Here is a 6,176-nt window from a genome sequence, read left to right as displayed (position 1 = left end):
CCGGGTGGCAGAGGGGTCACAGTCTGGGGCTGGAACCCTCACACAGGGGCGGTTGCCCAGCTCTCTCCAGGGGCTGCCCAGGTGAGCTTCAAGGAAGAAAACTCAAGCAGTCTCGAGCTTTCTGGGCTCAGGGCCAAGCAGCGGAGAGCGTGGGTTTTGGCATCAGGCACTCCTAGGTTTGAAGCCCAGTCCTGCCACCTCCTGCTTCACTTCCAGCACCTTAGTTCTCTTACCTGACAACTGGGGATAATATCGTATTTCATTGATTCTAGGAGCACAGCTTTTCCACTTCTTTTGAAAATCCGACTACATACATATTAGTACGTTTGATATTGTGCCTACTCATTGATGTTCTATTTTCTCTAGATGGTTCATTTTGGATAATTTCTATTAATATGTCTTAAATTTACTGTTCCCTTCTTCTGTGTCCAATCATTTTTTCATTTCATATATTTTCATTCTAGTTCAAAAATTTTTCATCTTGTCACTAAAAGTTCAGATGTGTTTGATAAACACTGGCTATTCTACCCTAATATACCAAAGGAAAAATAGCAACCTCTTAGAAAGATATCAAGATAGAGAAGGACTACACATCAGATATTGTACTCTGAAGGAAGGATACTGCATAGGCCTCTTGCAAGTTACATATATTTTAGATTCCACATATAAGTGATATCATATGATATTTGTCCTTCTCTTTCTGACTTACTACACTTAGTATGATAATCTGTAGATCCATCCATGTTGCTGCAAATGGCATTATTTCATTTTTTATGGCTGAGAAATATTTCACTGTGTATATATACCATATCTTCTTTATCCATTCCTCTGTCGATGGACATTTAAGTTGCTTCCATGTCTTGGCTATTGTAAATAGTGCTGCTATAAACATTGGGGTGCATGCATCTTTTCAAATTATAGTTTTGTCCAGATATATGCCCAGGAGTGGGATTGCTGGATCATATGGTAACTCTATTTTTAGCTTTTTGAGGAACCACCATAGTGACTTCCATAGTGGCTGTACCAATTTATATTCCCAGCAACCGTGTAGAAGGGTTTCCTTGTCTCCACACCCTCTCCAGCAATTTGTAGACTTTTCAATGACTGCCATTCTGACCAGTGTGAGGTGAGACCTCATTTTAATTTTGATTTGTATTTCTCTAATAATTAGGAACACTGAGCATCTTTCCATGTGCCTATTAGCCATCTGCGTGCCTTCTTGGGAGAAGTGTCTATTTAGGTCTTCTACCCATTTTTTGATTGGGCTTTTTTTTTTTAATTGAGCTGTATGACCTGTTTGTATATTTTGGAAATTAAGCCTTTGTTGCTTGCATCATTTGCAAATATTTTCTCGCATTCTGTAGGCTGTATTTCACTTTTTATGGTTTCCTTTGCTGGGCAAAAGCCTGTGAGTTTGATTAGGTCCCATTTGTTTATTTTTGCTTTTATTTCTATTGCCTTGGGAGACTGACCTAAGAAAACATTGATATGATTTATGTAAGAGAATGTTTTGCCTATGTTCTCTTCTAGGACTCTTCTAGGTGTCATGCCTTCTACTTAAGTCTTTAAGCCATTGTGAGTTTATTTCTGTGTATGGTGTGAGGGAGTGTTCTAACTTTACTGATTTACATGTGGCTGTCCAGCTTTCCCAACACTGCTTGCTGAAGAGACTGTCTTTTCTCCATAGTATACTCTTGCCTCCTTTGTCAAAGATTAATTAACCATGGGTGAATGGGTTTATTTCTGGGTTCTCTATTCTGTTCCATTGATCCATATGTCTGTTTTTGTGCCAATACCATGCTGTTTTGATTACTGTAGCTTTGCAGTATTGTCTGAAGTCTCGGAGAGTTATGCCTCCAGCTTTGTTCTTTTTCCTCAGGATTATTTTGGCAATTCTGGGTCTTTTATGGTTCCATATAAATTTTAGGATTATTTGTTCTAGTTCTGTGAAAAATGTCGTGGGTAATTTGATAGGGATCATATTAAATCTCTACATTGCTTTAGGTAGTAAGGCCATTTTAACAATATTAATTCTTCCAATCAAAGAGCATGGGATATCTTTCCATTTCTTTGAATCATCTTCAATTTCCTTTATCAATGTTTTAAAGTTGTCAGCATATAAGTCTTTCACCTTCTTGCTCAGGTTTATTCCCAAGTATTTTATTTTTTTGATGCAATTTTTAAAAGGATTTGTTTTTTTACTTTCCCTTTCTGATATTTCATTGTTAGTGTAAAGAAATGAAACCAATTTCTGTATGTTAATCTTGTATCCTGCTACCTTGCTGAATTTGTTTATCAGTTATAATAGGTTTTCTGTGGAGTCTTTAGGGTTTTCTATATGGAGCATCATGTCATCTACGTATAATGACAATTTTACCTCTTCCCTTCCAACCTGGATACCTTTTATTTCTTTTTCTTGCCTGATTTTTGTGGCTAGGACTTCCAATACTAGGTTGAACAGAAATCGTGAGAGTAGGAATCCTTGTCTTCTTCCAGAGTTTAGTGGGAAGGCTTTCAGCTTTTCACCACTGAGTATTGTGTTGGCTGTGGGTTTGTTATAAATAGCTTTTAGTATGTTGAGGTATGTTCCCTCTATACCCACTCTGGCAAGAGTTTTTATCATGAATGGATGTTTAGTTTTATCAAATGCTTTTTCTGCATCTATTGAGATGATTGTGTGGCTTTTGTCTTTTGTTGATGTAGTGTATCACATTGATTTATTTGCATATGTTGAATCATCCTTGTGACCCTAGGATGAATTCAACTTGATCATGGTGTATGATCTTTTTTAACTGTTGTTGGGTTCAGTTTGCTAATATTTTGTTGAGAATTTTTACATCTATAGTCATCAAAGATATTGGCCTGAAATTTTCTTTTTTGGTGCTGTATTTGTTTTGTTTTGTTTTTAAACAAGCTCTGGACAGTTTTACTAAAGAAAAATTGTGCATGACTTACTATTCACCAGTCTTTTCTGGCATGCTTCTAATGATATCAGAATCACCTGGATCAATGATAGCCAGTGTGCATACTCTGTAGTATTTTCCACATTCTGTGCCCAATGTTACTGCCACTGTGGTGATGGACACCAGTTTTGGCCAACATAGCATAATACTCTATTTCAGATTCCTCAAGGCTGGGAAGTTGTTGGCGAGGGTGACAAGTTTTGCTTTGCCTTGTCTGATCATTTTCAGAGTCTGCTTCTACCCCAGCAGGTACTTTCCACTTTTCATAATGAGTTGCAGCCTAGAGCTGATTGACTCCAGTGACTTTTTCATCTTCTTCGTGGCCACCATCTTCCTGCCTTAGGTGCAGAACTCCCCCAACCAAGTGGAGCCGCCAAGATGGCTAGGGAGCAAGAAAGGTGTCTGGTTTTGAAAACAGGGTGATGGTGGCTTCACAGAATACTTTGGGAGTGTTCCTGCCTCTTCAATCTTTTGGGAGAGTTTGAGAAGAATTGGTATAAGTTCTTCTTTGTATGTTTGGTAGAACTGCCCAGTGAAGCCTATGGTCCTGGACTCTTGTTTGCAGGGAGGTGTTTTTTGTTTTTGTTTTTTTAAATTATTACAGATTCTATTTCATTTCTAGTGATCAGTCTGTTCCAATTATCTATTTCTTCTTGGTTCAGTTTTGGTGGGCTGTATGTTTCTAGAAACTTGTCCATTTCTTCTAGGTTGTCCAACTTGTTGGCATATAATTGTTCATAGTATTAGCTTATGTTCTTCTGTATTTCTAGGGTGTCAGTAGTTATTTCTCACCTTTCATTTCTTATTTTGTTTATCTGAGTCATCTCTTCTTGGTGAGCCTGGCCAGAGATTTGTTGATTTACCCTTTGGTTCACCCTTTGAAAGAACCAGCTCTTGATTTTATTGATTTTCTATTGTTTTTCAGACTCTATTTCCTGATCTGTATTGTTTCCTTCCTTCTACTGACTTTAGGTTTCGTTTGTTCTTCTTTTACTAATTCTTTGAGGTGGTAGGTTAGGTTGTCTGAGATTTTTCTTGTTTTTGAGAAAGGCATGTATTGCTATGAACTTCCCTCTAAGGACTGCTTTTGGTGCCTCCCATAGATTTTGTATGGTTGTGTTTTCATTGTCATTTGTCTCAAGGTATTTTTTAATTTCCTCTTTGATTTCATCATTGAGCCATTTGTTTTTTAGTAGCGTGTTGTTTAGTCTCCACATAATCTTTTTTTTTTCTCATTTCTCTTTCTGTGGTTGATTTCTAGTTTCATGCCTTTGTGTTCAGAAAAGATGCTTGAAATAATTTCTATCCTCTTAAATTTGTCGAGGCTTGTTTTGTGCCCTAGAACATGGTCTATCCTAGAGAATGTTCCAATTGCACTTGAAAAGAATGTGTATTCTGGTTTTTTTGCTTTTTTTTTTTTCCTGGATGTAACATCCTAAAAATATCAATTAAGTCCAACTGTTCTACTGTGTCATTCAGATTGTTGCCTTATTGAGTTTCTGTCTGTAAGATCTGTCCATTGATGTGAGTGGGGTGTTAAAGTCCCCTACTTTTATTGTATTCCCATCAATTTCTCCTTTTATGTCTGTTAGTATTCGTTTTATGTATTCAGGTGCTCCTATATTGGGTGCATATATGTTAACAAGTATAATATCCTCCTCTTGTATTGACCCTTTTATCATTATATAGTGTCCTTCTTTATCTTTCTTCATGGCCTTTATTTTAATGTTGATGACTTTTTATGATCAGGCAATTATATCATTGTGAATTCTACAGAGGCTTTGGCTGCCCATCCTTTCTTGTCCTTATGAAAATGCAGTTATAACTCTGTGAAATCTTGAGAAACTTTAAGTTGCCCATTCTCACCTACCCTCAATGATGAGTGTGAGCAATCCATCAAGGAGATTTTCATTGTGTTGAATTGGTGGTGGTCAACTTGGCCTCACTGCTTCCAGTCCCTCCTCAGTCTGGGAACTATGTTTCTCAGGATCAACTTCACGCTATAGACCCAGGCTATGGTTTACCAGTGAGAGGAACTCTTGTGAATGTTGGAAAGTAGAAACGATAAAGAAGCTATTATTGCTCAATACATCATGACAATCAGAGGGGCAGGCATCTAGTTCCAGACCACTCTGCAAACTCCAACTGTGTGGTATTTGAAGTTTCTTGGACTTCCCAGGATTGGCAGCTTTTTCACTCATTCCAAGCTTTCAGACTGATGTCACAGTGGCTGTTTCTCTGATCCTTCAGCCATATACTTCCAGGCCTTCACACTCCTAATTCCCATTTTAACCCCTAATTGCTATATTAAACCTCTTATTTCCTTAATTCTTAGAGTGACTTTTAAAATTCCCAAACCAGCCTGACACAGATATTCTCAAAATTTCCAAGCAATAGCAATTTTGTTATCTCAAAAATGTATGTCAACAGAAATTATGTTGGCAAAAGTTATTACAAAAATGGATTTTGAACAGTGTGTCATTAATTATTAAGATACCACAAATGTTACCAGATTCTAGCCATAATTATTGCAATAGGTTGAAATACAAGCAAGGCACATTGAAGAGGCATCCTGACATCTCTCTCCCAAATGGGACCTTCTTTCAGATCATGATCATCTGACAACAGATGTCATAGTACAGAGTTGAACCCTATGATATTACTGATACTTGATAATTTTGACCTACAGAAACAGAAATGTCTTATGATTTAACCTAAGGCTATGATAATCTCTTCATTCTAATGGATTTTTAGTGGAACCTACATCATTTTTTCCCATATAGGAATGGTGACTTCTCTTCACAGAATCTATATTGTGTAAGAAGAGAATATTTGCTGAGGGTATTCATGAAGTTATAACTCCCTGAATTCAGATGAGAAGTCTGTGTCTTTGAACTCAAAGCAGCAGTGCCCTCAACCATAGATGATTTCATTTTTTAAATGTTAGGAAAATTTCTTCCTCAAAAATCCTAATATCTCATCAGATGTCTGTCCTAGGTCAGGACAGACATCTGGCACCATTGACATTCTGACCCAGATAATTCTTGTTGTGAATGCGGGGTGGGAGGAGGGAGGGGGTGAGAGGGATCCTATGCATTGTAGAATGTTTAGCAGTATCCCGGCATCTACCCACCAGATGCCAGTAGCACCTCCCAGTTGTGACAACTAAAAGAGTAACCAGACATTGCCAAATGTTCCCCTGGGAGGAGGGTG

At 37.6% G+C, this 6,176-nt stretch overlaps 1 pseudogene across 1 annotated transcript; it reads right to left on the bottom strand.

The window, feature by feature from the left end:
* Nucleotides 1–2,908: 2,908 nt before the first annotated feature.
* Nucleotides 2,909–3,293, bottom strand: LOC307180064 (large ribosomal subunit protein eL30-like; annotated as a pseudogene). Its single transcript has one exon. The product of its transcript is annotated as a large ribosomal subunit protein eL30-like (transcript).
* Between the last annotated feature and the right edge of the window lie 2,883 nt (nucleotides 3,294–6,176).

Source organism: Stenella coeruleoalba (genome assembly GCF_951394435.1).
Source record: "Stenella coeruleoalba genome assembly, chromosome: X".
In the NCBI taxonomy this organism is placed as follows: domain Eukaryota; kingdom Metazoa; phylum Chordata; class Mammalia; order Artiodactyla; family Delphinidae; genus Stenella; species Stenella coeruleoalba.
The sequence above is the reverse complement of the archived record's forward strand: the minus strand, read 5'-3'. Positions and strand labels throughout refer to the sequence as shown.